This window comes from Lolium perenne, chromosome 7, assembly GCF_019359855.2.
Source record: "Lolium perenne isolate Kyuss_39 chromosome 7, Kyuss_2.0, whole genome shotgun sequence".
NCBI lineage: Eukaryota > Viridiplantae > Streptophyta > Magnoliopsida > Poales > Poaceae > Lolium > Lolium perenne.
This window is the reverse complement of record NC_067250.2, coordinates 295,849,233-295,869,586: the sequence shown is the minus strand read 5'-3', so window position 1 is coordinate 295,869,586 and position 20,354 is coordinate 295,849,233. Positions and strand designations below refer to the sequence as shown.

The window sequence follows — 20,354 nt, the reverse complement described above, 5'->3', positions numbered from 1 at the left end:
GAGACTAACAAAATTGGTGTAAGAACCAAGCATATTAAATTTAGCAAAGACCTTTCTAGCTTCTCTTGCTAGACCACCAAATTCTCTAAGAAGGGTTTCTAAAACAAAATCTTTCTTTTCCCCTTCTTCCATATCACCAAGTGTGAGAAACATGTGTTGGATTATAGGATTAAGATTAACAAATTTAGTTTCCAACAGGCGAACTAAATGCGCAGCAGCAATTTCATAAGTAGGCGCAAGGTCTACCAAATGTCTATCTTCAAAATTTTCAATGGTACTAACATGATTGAAGAATTCTTCTATATTATTTCTCCCAACTATAGACCCGCGTCCTACCGGTATGTCTTTTGTGGTAAAATTAAAAGGAAACATGATGAATTAAGTAAAGTAAATGCAAGTAACTAATTTTTTTTTTGTGTTTTCGATATAGCAAACAAGATAGCAAGTAAAGTAAAACTAGCAACTATTTTTTTTGTATTTTGATTTAGTGCAGCAAACAAAGTAGTAAATAAAACTAAGCAAGACAAAAACAAAGTAAAGAGATTGAGAAGTGGAGACTCCCCTTGCAGCGTGTCTTGATCTCCCGGCAACGGCGCCTTAAAAATATGCTTGATGGCGTGTAACTCACACGTTCGTTGGGAACCCCAAGAGGAAGGTATGATGCGCACAGCATCAAGTTTTCCCTCAGAAAGAAACCAAGGTTTATCGAACCAGGAGGAGCCAAGAAGCACGTTGAAGGTTGATGGCAGCGGGATGTAGTGCGGCGCAACACCAGGGATTCCGGCGCCAACGTGGAACCTGCACAACACAACCAAAGTACTTTGCCCCAACGAAACAGTGAGGTTGTCAATCTCACCGGCTTGCTGTAACAAAGGATTAACCGTATTGTGTGGAAGATGATTGTTTGCAGAAAACAGTAGAACAAGTATTGCAGTAGATTGTATTTCAGTAAAGAGAATTGGACCGGGGTCCACAGTTCACTAGAGGTGTCTCTCCCATAAGACAAACAGCATGTTGGGTGAACAAATTACAGTTGGGCAATTGACAAATAAAGAGGGCATGACCATGCACATACATATCATGATGAGTATAGTGAGATTTAATTGGGCATTACGACAAAGTACATAGACCGCCATCCAACTGCATCTATGCCTAAAAAGTCCACCTTCAGGTTATCATCCGAACCCCCTCCAGTATTAAGTTGCAAAGCAAATGCATGCTTGCATTAAGTATGGTGCGTAATGTAATCAATAACTACATCCTTAGACATAGCATCAATGTTTTATCCCTAGTGGCAACAGCACAACACAACCTTAGAACTTTCTCACATCGTCCTGTGTCAATGCAGGCATGAACCCACTATCGAGCATAAGTACTCCCTCTTGGAGTTACAAGCATCTACTTGGCCAGAGCATCTACTAGTAACGGAAAGCATGCAAGATCATAAACAACACGTAGATATAACTTTGATAATCAACATAACAAGTATTCTCTATTCATCGGATCCCAACAAACGCAACATATAGAATTACAGATAGATGATCTTGATCATGTTAGGCAGCTCACAAGATCCGACAATGATAGCACAATGGGGAGAAGACAACCATCTAGCTACTGCTATGGACCCATAGTCCAGGGGTAGACTACTCACACATCACACCGGAGGCGACCATGGCGGCGTAGAGTCCTCCGGGAGATGATTCCCCTCTCCGGCAGGGTGCCGGAGGCGATCTCCTAGATCCCCCGAGATGGGATCGGCATTGGCGGCGTCTCTGGAAGGTTTTCCGTATCGTGGTTCTCGGTACTGGGGGTTTCGTCACGGAGGCTTTAAGTAGGCGGAAGGGCAAGTCAGGAGGCGGCACGGGGGGCCCAAACCACAGGCCGGCGCGGCCAGGGGTGGGGCCGCGCCGCCCTAGGGTTTGGCCACCCCGTGGCCCCTCTTCGTTTTGTCTTCGGACTTCTGGAAGCTTCGTGGAAAAATAGGCCCCTGGGCTTTGATTTCGTCCAATTCCGAGAATATTTCCTTACTAGGATTTCTGAAACCAAAAACAATGAAAACAAAGAATCGGCACTTCGGCATCTTGTTAATAGGTTAGTTCCAGAAAATGCACGAATATGACATAAAGTGTGCATAAAACATGTAGATAACATCAATAATGTGGCATGGAACATAAGAAATTATCGATACGTCGGAGACGTATCAAAAATTTATCAGATTTTTCCTAGAATACAAATTAGTTTGCATTGTGAATTTACATCATTGTAGCATACATCCACTAGTGGAGACAGGGCATTCAGTCGCGGCCCGTAACGGGCTCTAGTCCCGGTTTGGCAACCGGAACTATACATGCGGGACTAAAGGCGAAACCTTTAGTCACTGCCCCATTACCAGCCGGGATAAATGGCCCTACACGTGGCCGCGATACAGGGTTTGGGCTGGAGAACCTTTAGTTCCGGCCCGTAATACCAGCCACGACTAAATATTACGTATTTTCAATAATTATGTTTTTCATTTTCCAAATTTCTTTTTCCTATTTTTTTTCTTTTTTCTTTTTGTTTGACTTGTTAATTTCTCATTTGGACCATTTTTAATACTAATTATATTTAATCTGTAGTCAAATTGTAGACTTGATCATCACTTTTCGGCCGGTCACCCATCCGCACACTCCTCCACCCTCAGCATGCTTAACTCCTCGGTTCTTTCCTGTTGCGCTCCCGCGAATGTGATTGTACCTTGTTGTAAATACTACCATATCAATCCTATTAACTCTTATAGCATTATGTCAGATTTCTATATTTATTGAAACTAAAAATAATCTGTAAACCGCAATTGGACAAATAATATATGCTTTATTATTAGAAAATGTGACTGATTTGAATATGAAATAATTATGTTTTTATTCATTTATTATTATTATTATTATCAAATAATATATGCATTACTCATATAATATGGCCAAATAATTAATATCTTGAAATCTATAAACCGCAATTGGACAAATAATATATGCTTTATTATTAGAAAAATGTGAGTGATTTGAATATGAAATAATTATGTTTTTATTCATTTATTGTTATTATCAAATAATATATGAATTATTCATATAATATGGCCAAATAATTAATATCTTGAAATCTACCGCAATTGGACAAATAATAAATGCTTTATTATTAAGAAATGTGAGTGATTTGAATATGAAATGTTCAACACCCGCGCTAGGGTCGGTGAACTCGCAGTCCAAGCCGACGCACTTGGTCGTTGCAGCGTCGAGAAAATCCCTCTTCACGTCGCGTATCCTCTTCTCCACCCTTCTTGCACAGAGCGCGACCGTGACCTTGAAAGCCATCCCTTCAGCCATGAGGTGGTACACCCGAGTCCGAGGAGTCGGGTCGCGCGCGAGGTGCTCCATCGACGAAGAGGGAGAGAGCTTTTGCAATGGTGGAGGAGAGGAGGATGAAGAGAGTGTGTGTGTGGCAATGGTGAAGAATGGTGGAGCATATAAAGCATGGGAAGATGAAGATGAACAGGCCGGGCCAGCCAACGGTGATCAATTCCCGTGGCTGGCCACGCCGGCGCCGGCGGCTCTGATTCCGCGCGACGCTCGATTTCGACGCCGGCCAGTAATGGCGATGCGCGTGATCAACTTCCGCGGGAACGAAGCGTTTGACTTTAAGTCCCGGTTTGGGATATGCGGCGGGAATGAAGGGTGTACCGCAGACGCCTCGCACCGCAAAACCCTTTAGTCTCGGTCTGAGATACGAGCCGGGACCATTGGGTCCTAACGAACTGGAACCTTTAGGTGTTGTACGCTGCAGCGTTTATAGGGCGACGTGGTCAGCCGTTGGGCAGGGCCGGGACCAAAGGTGCCTGACCAAAGGCTTGTTTTCTACTAGTGATCATTGGCTACCCGTAGAATTTTGTTTATTTTTTGAACTTTAAGATACAAATTCTAAGTGTTTGAAAATAAAAAGGTACATGTAACTCGGCCTTCAAAATGCCACACACGAAAATTACCCTGCTTTGTAAGAAGGATCCTGAACAACTGTACGCCGGAAACTCCCAGTTCTAAGTTCTAACAGTGAAGACCAGAAACAAGATAAGCAGACTGCGGAATAGTTTAGCTATTACAAGCCCCAGTGGGAGTAACTACAGCATCAAGCCACCTTATCCTACTCCATTCTTCGGGCTAACCAGCAACTGGATTCTTCTCGCCATCAACTTCAATTTTCCCAGCGCTGTACTCCATTTACCCTCAGCCATTGCCGGCAATCTGATGGTCAACTCAGAAAGAAAAGAGATGAATCTGCAAATGTACTAAGCGAAGAAGAACAAATCTCGGTGTCGAAGATAAGATCGTTGGGTCAGCCAAACAGACCATGCTAAAGCTTCCAAAAAAAAAATGGCCAGTAAATTAATTGAAAAAATTAGGTCCCACCGAGACTTGAACTCGGGTTACAAGATTCAGAGTCTTGTGTCCTAACCACTAGACCATGGGACCTTTGCTGTGTAGAATGCGACATTAAACAATAACAATCTCTACCGTTTCGTAAGACGCTAACACTGGTTGAGATAAGACACAAAACTATTAGGCCGCTGATTGCACACTCTACTACGCGACCGCCTCCGGGGTCATCCTTTACGATCCCGTGACTGACTCGATGGTGCTTACAGAGTTGCGCTTACTTGTAGCGTCGAGGGCATTCTGCATTGCGTGCATACGCGCACACCACGCACATACACAAACACTTACAAGTGTGGACTGGAGTCGTGGAGCCTGAAAAAATACCGAAGTAACGGCATGAGTCCCGCTACCTCCTGTAGTCCTGCCGAAACAGTATTTTAGATTTGCTAGTTCTTGTTTACCTCACCGTATTTATGGGGATGGAAGCGGATTACCTTCAATCCTAAAAAATCCTCAATAATCCGTTTACTTTACCGGGTTAAATGAGATAATCTCGAGATGTCCTCACATATGCTCCATTTTATTGTCTAGCCTAAAAACTCTCCATCATACTACTGTACTTTTGGGGGAAATTACTTAAGTGAATTAGAGGAGATTGCGTGAACACCAAGTCTCTTCCATTCCCACGTGCCTTGGGGTAGAAATACATGAGAAATAAAAAAAGGTCTTAATGTGACACATAGAGCGTCAAACATATTGATGCAATTCTCGATAAACCACGTATTGGCTCTTCTGTTGTCGCTGCCCAATTTCCACAACACGGGGAGTAGGGATGTAAATAGATCGGATCAGACCGGATTTTGCTGTTACCATATCCTATATCATGTTTTCATGACTGATTCGAAGTGGATCGAATTATGACCAGTTACGGATTCAAATCCGAAATTGTGAGACCATGGATTTGGAACAGAAATAGAGTGGATTCGCGGCGGAAACAAATTAATCGGATACGTAGGCGCATAAGAAGGTCCGGAAACCATAGAACCAAAAATAGCTAATAAAATGAGTTCAATAAAACACTCATGTTTGATAAAGTGACTATATATTTGAGCTATTGTTTAATGGACAAACTCAGAAAGTCATTAATACTGCTCTATTAGCTTTGATGTTTTGGATTAATATCGGATTATTCAGATGAAAAGTACCGAGTAATCCTAAATAATTTGCGGAGATATCTGGGTTCTATTTAGCATACTATATCTTTCTTTACTGTATCCGGCGTCAAGTTCAAAATCGGATGTCCTTATCCGTAATATTCTTTCAAACCAAATACGGATATGAAAACGAATTCGGTGCAGTAATTATCATTTACAGCCCCCCTACTAGGGAGAAAGGAACAGGTACTACCATATTTGCGTCGTCGCCTTGTCTGTTCCCTTGAACCAGACCAACCGAGCTCCATTTTTCGACGCCACACTGCCTCCTCCACTTGCGCGCGTGCGTTTCACTCTCAACCTCATCCCTTTCGCGTGAAAAATTGAAAGAGATCTGGCGATGGGGCCGGCCGGAGATCTGAGCGCGACGGAGGAATCATCATCGGCGATCGGCGTGGGGGCGGAGGAGCAGATGCCCAAATCCCCCCGGAGAGAGATCGGTGATGCCTGGTGCGTGCGTGCTATGCTAATACTGTCTTGTCACCAATGGCCAATCCAATTGGGCGTGCGTGCGATGGACGGAGACCGGGAATAAATCCTCGAATCTGCCTACTAGCTTCGTAGTACATAGACATGATCCACGCCTCTTGGGAGGACCATTGGGCCAAGCACGCCCGATTGGGGGAGGTAGACTGATGGATGGACACTTGGACTGAGGAGGGCGCCACCACTAAGGCCTGAAGAAATGGATGTGCGAGTGTGATAGATGGAGGGCATCAGAGCATCTCCAGTCGCGTCCCCTAAACCGCGCCGGATCGAGCGTTTGGGGGACGTGTTTTGTTCGTGCCGCGTTTGGGGGACGTCGCTCCCCAGCCGCGTCCCCCAAACGCCGCCCCCAAATGAATATTTGTGCACGAAAATAAAGGTTTTCATTCAATTTTGATTATATATTACAAAGTTTGAATGAAAACGGCTAGATTTCATCTAAACCTAGACTACTGACCGCCCGGCGGCGCGTTCGACGGCCCCGCCCCGTCGTCGCCTCCCCTACGCCGCAGCTCCTCCTGCGCGCGCCTCCTCTCCTTGCGTTCGGCGGTGGCCAGATGGTGCCGCTCCCGCCGTGCGTCCTCCGCCGTCCCCTGGCTGCGCCGCCCGGAGGGGAGAGCTCGATGGCGCGACGAATATGCGCCTCTTCGAGGGCACGGGCGTCGTCCCGGAGCTTCTTCTCCGACTCGAAGGACTCGACGAGGGCGCGTTGCCGATCGGCCGTCTCGTCCGGGTGCGGGCGTCGTCGTCGGACCGGCCGAACTCCTCGTCGTCGTCGTCCTCCACCTCGGTCTCCTCCGCCTCGGCCTCCTCCTCCTCCATTGGCGCCTCCTCCTCCACATCTGTTCGCGCCTCCATCATCGCCGCCGCAAACGCGTCTGCCGCCGCCAATCGCTTCCGCCCGCCTCCCCATAGCGCCGTAAGCGCCGCCTCCCGCCGTCGACGCTCCTCCGCCGTCGCTGGCTGAGCTCGATCGACTCACGCCGCCGGCGCTCGATCGAGTCACGCCGTTCACGAACAGCCGCCGCTTATCGCGCCGCGCCGGCGCTCGTCGCCCCATCGCCGCTCCATCTCCTCCCGCACGGCGCCGTCGCGCCTCTTGTCCCGTCGAGGCGTCGAACGCCGCAACGGTGTCGCACCGTCGCCCTCGCCACGCCCGCCGCCGCGGCCTCCTCACCGCGGAGGCGGGGGCGAGAACGCCGCTAGATCCGCCGCCGCCGCGCCTCACACCGCCGCGGGCCTCCTCTCGAGTGCCTCCTCGAGTGCCGCACGCCGCCGCCGGCTCGTCAATGGAGGAGACGGCGGTGGAGGAAGTGGCCATCGCCGGGCGGTTCGCCATTGCCACCGGTGATGGAGGAGACGGCCGTGGAGCGACGAGGGCTGTGTTTGTTGCCGGCGGGGTGTGGTGGCTACCATTGATGAGCCGGGAGACCTTTTATAGACGCCGCGTCGGAAGAAAGCGCGGAACGTACGAGAAGAGGCAGAAGATCGCGCGGAACGGCGGTGGCGTGCGAACGCCGGCGACGCGTGGAGGTCGCGCAAAGACCGACGAGACGTCTCGCCTGCCCCTCCGTCGCCATTAAGGCAAAGATGCCGCTGCGCGCGAATAACTTCCGTCGCGAGGTAGGCGACGGTTAGGTTTAAATTAACTGTGCCGCTGACGCGTCGGCCCCGCGCCTCCTCGCCTCTCTTTTCGTTGTGTCCGGCGTCCCCGGAGCGTCCCCTGTGGGACGGGGACGGGCTCGGGGCGCCGGACACCGTATCGGGCCGCGCCGGACAAAAATGGGCTTTGGGGGACGCGGCTGGAACGCTTTTTTTGTCCGGCGCGCCCCAAATCCCTTTGGGGGACGGTTTGGGGGACGGACTGGAGATGCTCTCACATCAGTCTTATTCTTTGCATACGCAATTTCCACCATCACTCATTCACTCGGAACAAACAAAGAAGGGGCCGACTTCTTTTTCTTGGTTTTCCAAAGGAAAATAAATCCTCACTTTCTACCTCTTTGTAGATGCAATTTTCACAAGGGCGAGCGAGTCGGATGTGGGGTCCCAGGCCTCACATGGGGGTTTGGTTGCTGGGCTGGTCCAGCTCTCCCCTCTCTGGATGCAAAGTTGGTCACTGCCTCAAAAGAGAGGGAATGATGATGCCTACATACATTCCTCCAAAGATGGCTTCTGTCTGCCCCTGGGTCTACCCCATCCATCCATGATCCTCATGGGATTGCACCACAATGCCTTTTATACTGGTGCTAGTATTGGCAATACCTGTTTTCACAAATAGCAACTCATCCCCTGGCATCAGGGAGCTGCTGATTTGGAATGCAAGATCAATAATATCTCAACTGAATTCTGGAGCCATGCCAAGGACCAAAAGGGTTCATGTGGAACCAGGAAAGCCATGGTTGCCTGTTTTGGCAATGCCAGCAACTTGAAATAGCAACTCCTGAGGTGCTACCGATTTGGAAGTGAGGCTTTGAAGATCAACAAAACCTGAACTGAATTTAGAATTTGGAAGCAAGGTTATGAAGATCAACAAAAGCTGAACTGAATTTAGAATTTGAACGAGACAGGCATGGTCGACGACACTATGCGACAAAGACACCGACAGGATTAGTTTTGACAATGCCCAGAATTTAGAATTTGGAAGCAAGGATGTGCAGGTCGATAAAGTCTGAACTGAACTCCGAATACACACAAGACAGGCATTGCTTGACGACGATGCTAGGCGGCAAAGAGTCCATAATCAAAGGGCCTACATTCACAGGATTAGTGTTCCACGGAAAATAGTTTTGGCACGTTCACCAAACCAGAGGGCTGGTACTGGTCTCTACTTCGAAGTTGATACCACATGGCAAGATCATTATTAGAATGGTACATGGTACATTATTAGAAAGAGCTACGCATGATCTATGTGCTTCCAGTTCCAGGTCTCATAAAAAAACTAGTAGGAGAAAAAAGGGATTGCAGAAACATACGCGCGAGCCGCTCTCTTCAGAACTCAACTTCCACCGAGCCGACGGACGCGATTCCGGCGCTCAGGCTACGCGACTACTGCCTGCTCTCGTAATCGTCGCAACTGCTACTACGTAGCCTCTTCCCGCGGGCCGAGCTCAGGATCTCCAAGCCCTGCTTGCCCAACTGCTGGACCTTACACTAGTATTGTTAGCGTATGTATTAGGTGTAGGTACTCACTACGGGGACGACCAGCTACACCGACGGCCCCGCACCGTCGGCACAACAACGTTCACCGTCGGCACCGTCTCTGCCGACGGTCACCGTCGGCGTCTCCCCGTCGGCACAAGAAAGCGCCGGGTTCGCGCGTGCACCGTCGGCACGTAACTTCACCGTCGGCACAGCCGTACGCCGACGGCCGGACGGTGGCCGTCGGCCGCCTCATCGTCGGCACAGCCAACCAGTTGCCACGCTGGCGCCGTCAACGTCCCAGCTGTGGCCGACGGTGTAACCGTCGGCACAAATTTTTTTTTTCCCGTAATGGCGGCAAAACGGTGGCTGTTCAAACCGGAAAACCGCGAAATCGGGTTTGGCCGTGCCGACGGTGTCACCGTCGGCACGCACTCGCCATTTGGCACAGCTACGGGCCTGTGCCGACGGTGACACCGTCGGCACAGCCAGGCCCAGCTTTTTTCTCGTTTTTTGCCAATTTGGCCTCATTTGCTCGTAAAATCGCACAAAATGCACATATTATAGGATTGAATATGCAGTAACATATATAGCACCATATAGCACAAAGATATCACCGTATAGCACCAAATCTCACAAATATAGCATCAAATCTCACAAATAGCACAAATATAGCATACAAGATCATGGTACATACACCGGATCCACTACAAAGATGGAGCGTGTCATCATGTGCTAGTACAATGTAGAAACTATGGTGGTGCACCACCCGAGTGACGATCTAGCTACAGTGACGAGCTAGCTCCGAGTCGGTGAAGTGAGGCCGCTGTATCTCGACGGTGCTCGGGGAGGTAGAACCACGACGAGAGCCACCGGAACCAGAAAAATGCCGAGGTTCGGCAGAAGCACCAGGAGAATGGCGACCGGGGTGCATCGGCGTACCACAAGGAGTGTCGTTCCCGGATTCTCCCAATCCCTACATGTTGGAGGGAGTTAGCAACTTAGCCATGTCACACCAAGTTAGCAACTTAGCCAAGTTAGCAACTTACCGGGGTCAACTGACGCTGACGCTTGTACATGATATAGAACTCCTCCTTGGACGGGAACACTGGCGTCGGCCCCGGATGAGGTGGCTCTGGGAGTGGTTCCTCTCGCACTCCAGTCATCATGAACCGAGTGAAACTCGCAAGAAACGGGAGAGATAGCTCAGATTCAAACATGGGGACTTATGATGTTTTGCAACCATAGAGATTGAAACTTACCGCCATCTGGTTGCTCGTCCACTGGACATAGGCATCTTTCACAAGGTCATGCTCCTTAACCTTCTCGAGATACTCCTCGTAAGCTACTGCATAGGCCTCCTCGAGCTGAGTCTACAATTTCAGAAATAATGCGTCTCATCAACATAGCCATTCAGGAACAAGAGTCAAAACAGAGGATGAAAGTGTGGATGACTTACATCAACCTCTACCCGAGAACGGCATGTAGTCCGCGAGGAGGTAGCGTAGGCTGCCGGAGGGGAGGGTAGCCTTGATCTGCGTGAAGTTCCTCTCGAGGCTTGAAACCCCCAAGAAGGCAGCAGACGTCCATGCGGCCGGCCGGACCCCGCCGCATCATCGCCACCTCGTCGACCGGCTCGGTCATAGGGTCCTCCACCTCTGGATGGAGCTTGGCGTACTCCTCGCAAAGATCTTTCCTTGTTCTCTTTGGCCTTGCCGTAGTACATCTCGTGCGCGGGCCGAGGCTCGTTCGGACCGGGCGTCACCAGCTTCATGTGCGTCCACGCTTCCATCTCACCAAGTTCCCTCCCGAGCTTCTTCCCCGCATCACAAAACAAATGTTATGCATATCATCGAAAATCAAAAATGCAGCTTGTTCCATTTTTATATGTACTGTACGCTCCCGATAGCGATCGGTGCTGCTGCTCCCCGCAGTGTGTGTTCCCTGAGAACCACGGTTGGCCTTGTTCCGGTCGCTCACGGCCTTGAAATCGGGGTTTTCGCCGACCCAATTCTTGACCAACTCCATGAAGGCGGCCCTCTTATTATTATCAGCCCAATGTGGTACAAAATCAAAACTCATTTGAAGAACAAACAATATAGTTGCAAGTTAGCCGCGGTACATAGAATCGCATTGACAATTACTTACCGACATGAAGTCATCTATCGTCATAGCCGGGCGAGTCCCCGCACAATCTCAGGCTTTGTGTACCTTACGCCCGCTCAAAGATAGAAGTGGCCGATGCACGTGATCCTCTGGTTGTACCACCGCTGCCGTGTCAACTTCCGACACATGTTACGGAGCACCACGTCTGCCCTATCCTTATGCTCGCCGCCACCCTATAATTGCGCTGCAATCAAGCATAACGTAAAGTGTGAGAGGCATGAGTTATCACGGTGGGGTTATCAACTACATATGAACGAAACCCAAAGAGTATGCATTACGTACCCAAAACTTCTTGATCACGGCGTCGGCGGCGGAAGCAAAGCCAGGTAAGGCGCTATCTCATAGTCTTCCCAAGTGTAGGCTAGCTTGGACTCGCCCCCAAGGACCGGAGTGTACATCCCCGGCCGCACTTCCTAATAGCAGCTCCAATCAGACTCCCTGGCACGCGGACATTCTTCCCCGTGTATGTGAAATTCCTGCACAATTATCAAACATAAGAAAATGCTAAGTGTCATAACGAAAATGAAATCACCTTACTACTTACTCTATCTTTCCTGGGACAAGGAGCCACTTCTCATCCTCCGTAGCAGGTTCCTTACTCTCATCGGGAACCTGCGCTTCCCCACGAATCCGCAACTTCTTCGGAGCCATCTCCGTCGAAGCCTCCTCGTCCCTAGACTCCTCCTCCTCCTCCCTAGTGTCCTCCTCCTCCTCCCTAGTGTCCTCCTCCTCGTCCAGCGACTGTGAAGCCACTGAGCCAGAAGCAGAGGGAATGTCAGCTAGAAGGAGCTGTGCATTCCCCCCTCGTCCTCCAGCTCGTCCTCCCCCTCGTCCTCCAGCTCGTCCTCCCCCTCGTCCTCCAGCTCGTCCTCCCCCTCGTCCTCCCCGTCCTCCGTCTGCGTCTTCGTAACGCCGGGTGGGAATAATGGGTCTTGCACTCCGTCTGGAAGCACCCGGCCCTCGCTTCCGCTCGATGCATCCGATCAAGCAAGGAGCTCGATGATGCCTTCCGTCCGCTCATATTGGGCAATTACCTGCATAAGAAAAAGAGAAAATAATTAATAAGCATGTTGAAAATTAATAAGCATAATGACAAATATAGGTACTAAGCATAATGAAAAATGTAGGTATTAAGCATAATGACAAATGTATGTATTAAGCATAATGCTAATGTAGGTACTAAGCATAATGACAAATGTATGTATTAAGCATAATGATAATGTAGGTACTAAGCATAATGACAAATGTATGTATTAAGCATAATGATAATGTAGGTACTAAGCATAAAAGACCCTCACCATTCATCACCACTCTCATCTCTAGGCATTGGGTTCTCAGCCTCACTATCAAAATCAGTATCATATGAGTATTCATGGTCGGCATTGGGTTCCGGTTGAGTCTCGACAATGTTGTCTTTGCTCGCATGGCGCTTGGTGAGCATAGCTATGTCCTTCAGGTCCACCACGGTCTCACCACGCATTTGTACATCGTTGTGGAGATCCTGAAGACCTATGTCTATTTGAAGAGCCCCGAATCGCTTCTTCCTCTTGATAGAAAATTCCCTCATATGTTACCGGGTCAATGTTGTTGTAATCGTCCTCGGAGGGGATGGGTAGCTTACCATGTGGCGATACCTGGAACACGACTTCCCAGCCCATGAGTTCCTCATTCTGACATGGGTAGGACAAATAATAAACTTGCTTGGTTTGGTGAGCCACAACATAGACGTCGGATCCGCTGTAGGTGGTTGTAGGCCTAACTTCAACTAAACCAATGGAAGGGGTGCTTCTCATTCCACCGTGTGGGTCAAACCAGTGGCATTTGAACACAAAGAGCTTGAGTTCTATGTTTGCGTTGTTGAACGTCAACTCGTATACCTTTTGTAACCTTCCATAGTAATCAAGATCATCGGCCCCGGGTGTAGACCCCAGTATTTATTGTTTTTGCATTAGGCCGGTTCTTCTCGGTGAAACTCCGTATGGAAGCGATACCCATTTACATCATACTTCTCATGCGTATGGACTCTACGGTTAAAACCCCGGGAAACGCATCTCAACTCATCTCATCTCAACGTTGGGATCAGCTCCCTACAAGTTCAGTTCAGATTATTTTGTGCATTAGTTACGTGTAATAAGACAAGTCACGGATTGCAAAGTAAGAGGAACATTTGAGAAATTACTTTTTCATGGAACCAGTTCACGAAGCTTTTATTTAAGGGCGGGGCACCCTCTTTCGTAAGAGTGTACCACCGCGTGGGAGTGGGACCATTTCTTCCCGACCACATTTCATCATGGAATTGGCTGAAAGGAGAAAATACGTATTAGACCAAAACCAAGTTACTGGTTGCAAAGTAATTGGTTCATCATTTTACCTCATGAAATCGACCACTTCCTCCATGTTCATAAGCACGTAAAGCATTATGCAATCCTTCTCTTCTGGCGAAATGTTCTCCACTTTTGAGGCACCGGCCTTGCCACCGGGATATTTGAAGAGCAAGAGCTTTGGGTCACGGTTGGGCTCATCGGAATTGTACCGAGCGACCGGGTTATGCTTAGTGGGCACATCATTGGCATAGTACATTGTCGTGGCGTCTGCCATCTCATGGAGGAGAGTTGCCTCAGCTATGCATGCTTCAATCTTATTTTTGTTTCCACATTTGTACCGAATATATTTGAACTCCCTCTCAATACAAAACTGCCAACGATATCGCACCGGTCCCCCAAGAGTGCCTCGTTGGCGAGATGCACGATGAGATGTAACATCGGAGTGAAGAAGCCTGGGGGAATATCATCTCTAACTTGCATAGCATGTCCGGCACTTGCTGCTGCAGCCTTCTCAATCACCTCGGTACATATCTCGCTTAGCACAGACCGTGCGGAAAAAATGGCTCACCTCCGCAAGCACTCGCCAGACATGATCGGGGAGATACCCTCGAAGCATCACCGGCATCAGCCGCTCAATCCATATATGATAGTCGTGACTCTTGAGCCCGTTTATTTTTCCTGTAGCAAGATTGACTCCCTTACTCATATTCGAACAATAACCATCAGGGAACATCACGTCATATTTGAGCCACGTAAATGCCTCCTTCTTGTCGGCGCTATCAAGACAGTACTTGGCATGCGGCTTTAACCAACCTTTTCGATTGCCCTCGGAGGCTGCATGTGTAGAGCCACCTGTCACATATCTCCTCAATATCGACTCTAGCTGAAACATTATCCCTTGACTTGCCTGGTATGTTGCAGCAGGTGTTAAGGAATGCCTCCCCACAATTCTTTTCGGTGTGCATCATATCGATATTATGGGGAAGTTCAAGGTCCTTGTAATACTCGAGCTCATATGCCTGCTATGTGAGTCCAGTTGTGCGTTTTACCATATCCCTCAAATTGATGGCCGGGTTCCTTACTAGGCCGGAGAGCACGTAGCTCAGCATCAACAGCTTGCACCATTGAACTTTGGTATTTCTTTATGTTCAAGCACAACTACGCCTTTCGTGAAGTTTTTCTTGTCGATCTGAACCGATGCCCTGGATCGAGGAACTTGCGGTGTTTGTCAAAGGCAACATATTTGTGTCCAGCTTTTAGGTGCCTGAATTCTAGTTCGTGCCTGCACACCGGGCATGGAAACTTACCATTGTACTATGCCCACGTAATAGGGCGTACCCGGGTAGGTCATGCATCGAATAGTGGAACCAAACTTTCATGATGAAGTTTCTCTTTGATGCTCGGTCGTATGTCAATGTACCGTGATGCCACGAGTGGTGCAAATCATCCACAAGTGGTTGCATTAAGACACTCAATTTCTTCCTGGATATTCAGGCCCTGGAAGGATCATCGACAAGAATATGTTCTTCCTTTGCATTACGACTCCGGACGGAGATTGAGCGGAATAACAAACACGGGCCAGCAGCTGTACGCGGCAATCGACATACCATATGGGTTGAATCCATCGGTTGCTATCGCAATTCTAACATTCCGAGCCTCACTTGCCTCATTTGGGTGCTTTTGATCGAAGCGCTTCCATGATTGACCATCAGATGGATGTACCATGGGTACCCGTTTCTTCTCGTCTTGCAATCTTATCCCGGTCTTATGCCATGTCATCTCGCTGGCAGTCTCCTCGAACATGTAAAGCCGCTGGATTCTTTTGATGAATGGGAGATAACGAAGAATCTTTATGGCTACTTTTGTCCGCCTCTTCGACCATTGCCTACATCTACCTCATGATACCTAGAGTGACCACACTTGGCACGGTACTTGTCATCCGCATAGTCTTTCCAAAACAAAAGGCAAAGTTTTGGACAGACATCATATGTTACATAATCCATTTTCAATGCTTTCAAGATTTTCTTCGTTTCGTACATGGTCTTGGGCAAGCAATGACCTTCGTGCAACATGTTACCTATCGTGCTCGTAGTCTTTTCAAAGGATGCTCGAGTACTCTCAAACATGCACTTGTCGGCTAGCAACTGCGTGATGCCATCAAGTTGAGACATTTTTGCACCCGGGTATAGAGGCCTCCTAGCTGAGGCCATCATATCAATGAAGGCCCTCGCGGTTGGCTCAGGTTCCTCCTCTGGAAGTTCCTCCGGTTGTGGCGGTCCCTCCGGTTCGTGCGGTTCCTCCGGTTCAGACTGTTCGTCCCATGGTAACTCGGCATGTCAAGCATCCCGAAGATCATCTAGCAAGTTTAAGATGCCATCGTTCTCATTGCCATCGATCCGCTGCCGCATCACCTCACCTCTATCACGTTCGTGCCGAGAAAAGTCGACCGGCGGGTCGTAGTCACGCATATACCCATTCCACCAAAGGTGTTTAGTCATCTCTAGAATATCCTTAGGATGACGCCTCCCGCAGACATTGCAAGGGCAACGGGGACGAACAATCCCCTTCGAACCACGAGCTAACTCCTTCACTAACAAATCGGTCTTCCATTTCCATTCATCTGTCACTTGAGTCGAACTAACACGGCCACTGTACATCCACTCATTATCAGCCATCCTGCTTTATTGCGTGACAAACAACAAATAGTAGCATGAAATTGAATGCATCATATTTTTATTTTTCTACCGGCGAAAACGCGTGCATCAACCTACATCTCTACTAGGTGGGCTCCTAGCAGCTCGACCCGTAGTTGGGCACGTTCTCCACGTTCTGCTCGGGTGCGAGACAGAATTTCGAGCACCTCCTCGCTGCTCTCCCGATACACGTCTCGGCAAAAGCCGAGAGGATGTGCATCCGGAGAACAACAGGAGGCGCTCGACGAAATCTCGTCTCGCACCCGAGCGTAACATGGAAAACGTACCCAACTACGGGTCCGGCGATCGTCCCGTAAATGCCACAAGCGTTACGGTTCAAAATATGCTGACCACTAATGCATATTTATCCGCGTAACGCTATGCGGACGGGAATTGACACCTAGGTTACGCGACTTGACGGATAAATTAAATCTAATGACATAAAAAATGCGAAGGAGTCGGCAATTCAGCTCACCCTCGGCTGTAGAGGAAGTAGTCGAACAACCGGCGATGTCGACGGCCGTAGAGATGCGCCGCAAGATCCGGGATCGTCACGCGGGATGCTCACTACGGGACCTGTTAGAATAATCAAAATTTGTCAATGCAAATTCATCAATTGATAAAACAAATGCATTTCTACAAAATTCTAATTTATTTCATTTCAATTTCCATTTCTATTCCTTCATTTCAATTTCTATTTACATTACAAAATTCTATTTTACTTCATTTCAATTTCCAAATTCTTTACATGTTTCTTTCAAATTCTTAACATTTCAAATTACCTAGCTAATTGCAAATACCTCCGAAGCACCGATACTTCAAAGTCTGCCGTGTCCGCGTATAATACTCCGCCGATACTCCGATACCCCGATACACGGCGATACACGTATCCTAGGAGTATCGGCTTTTACGAATTTAAAAAGAAAGAAAGAAAATACCGATACACCACCGATACACCGCCAGGGACATCATCGACACGGCTATCTAGTGACTCTAATAGCCAGTGCGCTATCTATCTATTTGCTTGATTATTCTCTCCTCCGCCGCCTCAATTATTCTTTGACTTCACAAGTCATTGCATAGCATTTCATTAATTTTATATGTACATTCGCCGTATCGCCGTATTGTTGTTTCTAGAAATTGCCGTATCCCGTATCCCCATATCCGTATCGCCGTATCTGTCTCGCCGTATCGGTGCTTTGTAGGCAAATACTAAAAAGCTAAAAATAAACAAAAGGTAAGAGTACCTTACCATATGGCCGGCGGCGGCGGGTGCTGCGGGTGTCATGCGGGACGGCGCGGCGGCGGGGTGCTGCGCGGACGGCACGGCGGCTGAACGGGCCCGGGCCCGGCTGCCGCGGGGCGAGGAGGCTGCCGGCCGGGGGCGGAGGCTGCGGGCGGCGGGGTTCTTCTGCGGCGAGCAGCTCGGCCGCGCGGGCCGCGGCGTCGGTGGAGCAGCTCGTCCCGGGGCGGCGGCGGGGTAGCTCGGCACGGGGAGCGGCGGAGCAGCTCGAGCAGCGGTGGCGGCGGAGCAGTGGCGGCGGGGTGGTGGCGGCAGTGGCGGCGGGGTGGTGGCGGCGGCGTGGGATCCGCGGCTGCGGGGCAGTGGCGGCGGCGAGGCGGCCGGTGAGGGGGCGGCGGCGGCGCGGGGGCGGGTTGCGCGGGGGCGGGTGAGGTTGGGGGCAGCTGGTTGGTTTGTGGCCCCCGACCGTGTCGACCTGGCCGTTATGGCCACGGCACTGTGCCGACGGCCGCGTAACCGTCGGCACAGGTAGGGTTTTTTTTTTCTTTTTTTTTTAATTTTTTTACTGCAAATAATAAGAATAGATTATCACACATGGCATGGAAAGCAAAGGTTGGGCCCACTTTACCATGAAATAGGAGCTGACAAACCCGCAGCGGGAGTTTCCACGTACGTATTCGGGATTACAAAGCAAGTGTTCGTGTGGCACGCGTGTTCGAATAAGGCCGTGCCCGGGACCTATATATTGCATGCACCAAACCTACATCACACATATACACATATGATATGGACACATGCAAGGTTTCCAGGGCTTCCGACGCTCCGGTGGTCTCTATCCGGCAAAACCCTATACATGCATGCAGAATCTGCCTAAGTGTAGGAACCCCATGTCCGAGAAGCCGGGCACACCCGGAGGGGGTAGCATTGGATATAGAACCATCTCAAATCACTTTTTTGCATGCCATGTGGACACACACAACTTTTGGGGCCATTCCCTAGGTCCGATGCTCGATTTCGACGAAACCCTAGTTCCGTTGGACCGCGCCGTCTACCCCATTGACTGCATCCCATCGGGGTTCCCCCGGTGGGCGTATGCCTGCGTTTGAGCTTGGTTAGGTCATAGGTACATGTGGAAACAAGTACCATCCCCTATGATCCCAAGGTTCTCTCCGGTTCACCTCCGAGGGAGTTCCCCCCTATACATGCAGAATCTGCCTAAGTGTAGGAACCCCATGTCCGAGAAGCCGGGCACACCCGGAGGGGGTAGCATTGGATATAGAACCATCTCAAATCACTTTTGTGCATGCCATGTGGACACACACAAATTTTGGGGCCATTCCCTAGGTCCGATGCTCGATTTCTGACGAAACCCTAGTTCTCGTTGACCGCGCCGTCTACCCCTTTGATCGCATCCCATCGGGGTTCCCTCTCTGGGCGAATGCCTACGTTTGAGCTTGGTTAGGTCATAGGTACATGTGGAAACAAGTACCATCCCCTATGATCCCAAGGTTCTCTCCGGTTCACCTCCGAGGAGTTCCCCCTATACATGCAGACCGCCTAAGTGTAGGAACCCCATGTCCGAGAAGCCGGGCACACCCGGAGGGGGTAGCATTGGATATAGAACCATCTCAAATCACTTTTGTGCATGCCATGTGGACACACACAAATTTTGGGGCCATTCCCTAGGTCCGATGCTCGATTTCTGACGAAACCCTAGTTCTCGTTGACCGCGCCGTCTACCCCTTTGATCGCATCCCATCGGGGTTCCCGGTGGGCGTATGCCTGCGTTTGAGCTTGGTTAGGTCATAGGTACATGTGGAAACAAGTACCATCCCCTATGATCCCAAGGTTCTCTCCGGTTCACCTCCGAGGGAGTTCCCCTATACATGCAGAATCCGCCTAAGTGTAGGAACCCCATGTCCGAGAAGCGGGGACACCCGGAGGGGGTAGCATTGGATATAGAACCATCTCAAATCACTTTTGTGCATGCCATGTGGACACACACAACTTTTGGGGCCATTCCCTAGGTCAGATGCTCGATTTCGACGAAACCCTAGTTACGTTGACCGCGCCGTCTACCCTTTGATCGCGTCCCATCGGGGTTCCCCGGTGGGCGTATGCCTACGTTTGAGCTTGGTTAGGTCATAGGTACATGTGGAAACAAGTACCATCCCCTATGATCCCAAGGTTCTCTCCGGTTCACCTCCGAGGGAGTTCCCCCTATACATGCAGAATCTGCCTAAGTGTAGGAACCCCATGTCCGAGAAGCCGGGCACACCCGGAGGGGGTAGCATTGGATATAGAACCATCTCAAATCACTTTTGTGCATGCCATGTGGACACACACAAATTTTGGGGCCATTCCCTAGGTCCGATGCTCGATTTCTGACGAAACCCTAGTTCTGTTGACCGCGCCGTCTACCCCTTTGACTGCATCCCATCGGGGTTCCCCCGGTGGGCGTATGCCTACGTTTGAGCTTGGTTAGGTCATAGGTACATGTGGAAACAAGTAACATCCCATATGATCCCAAGGTTCTCTCCGGTTCACCTCCGAGGGAGTTCCCCCCTATACATGCAGACCCGCCTAAGTGTAGGAACCCCATGTCCGAGAAGCCGGGCACACCCGGAGGGGGTAGCATTGGATATAGAACCATCTCAAATCACTTTTGTGCATGCCATGTGGAC

At 49.6% G+C, this 20,354-nt stretch overlaps 1 non-coding gene across 1 annotated transcript; it reads right to left on the bottom strand.

Annotated features, from left to right (window-relative positions):
* Positions 1-4,427: 4,427 nt before the first annotated feature.
* TRNAQ-CUG (transfer RNA glutamine (anticodon CUG)) lies at positions 4,428-4,499 on the bottom strand. Its single transcript has one exon. It is a non-coding gene; the product is annotated as a tRNA-Gln (tRNA).
* Positions 4,500-20,354: the final 15,855 nt, after the last annotated feature.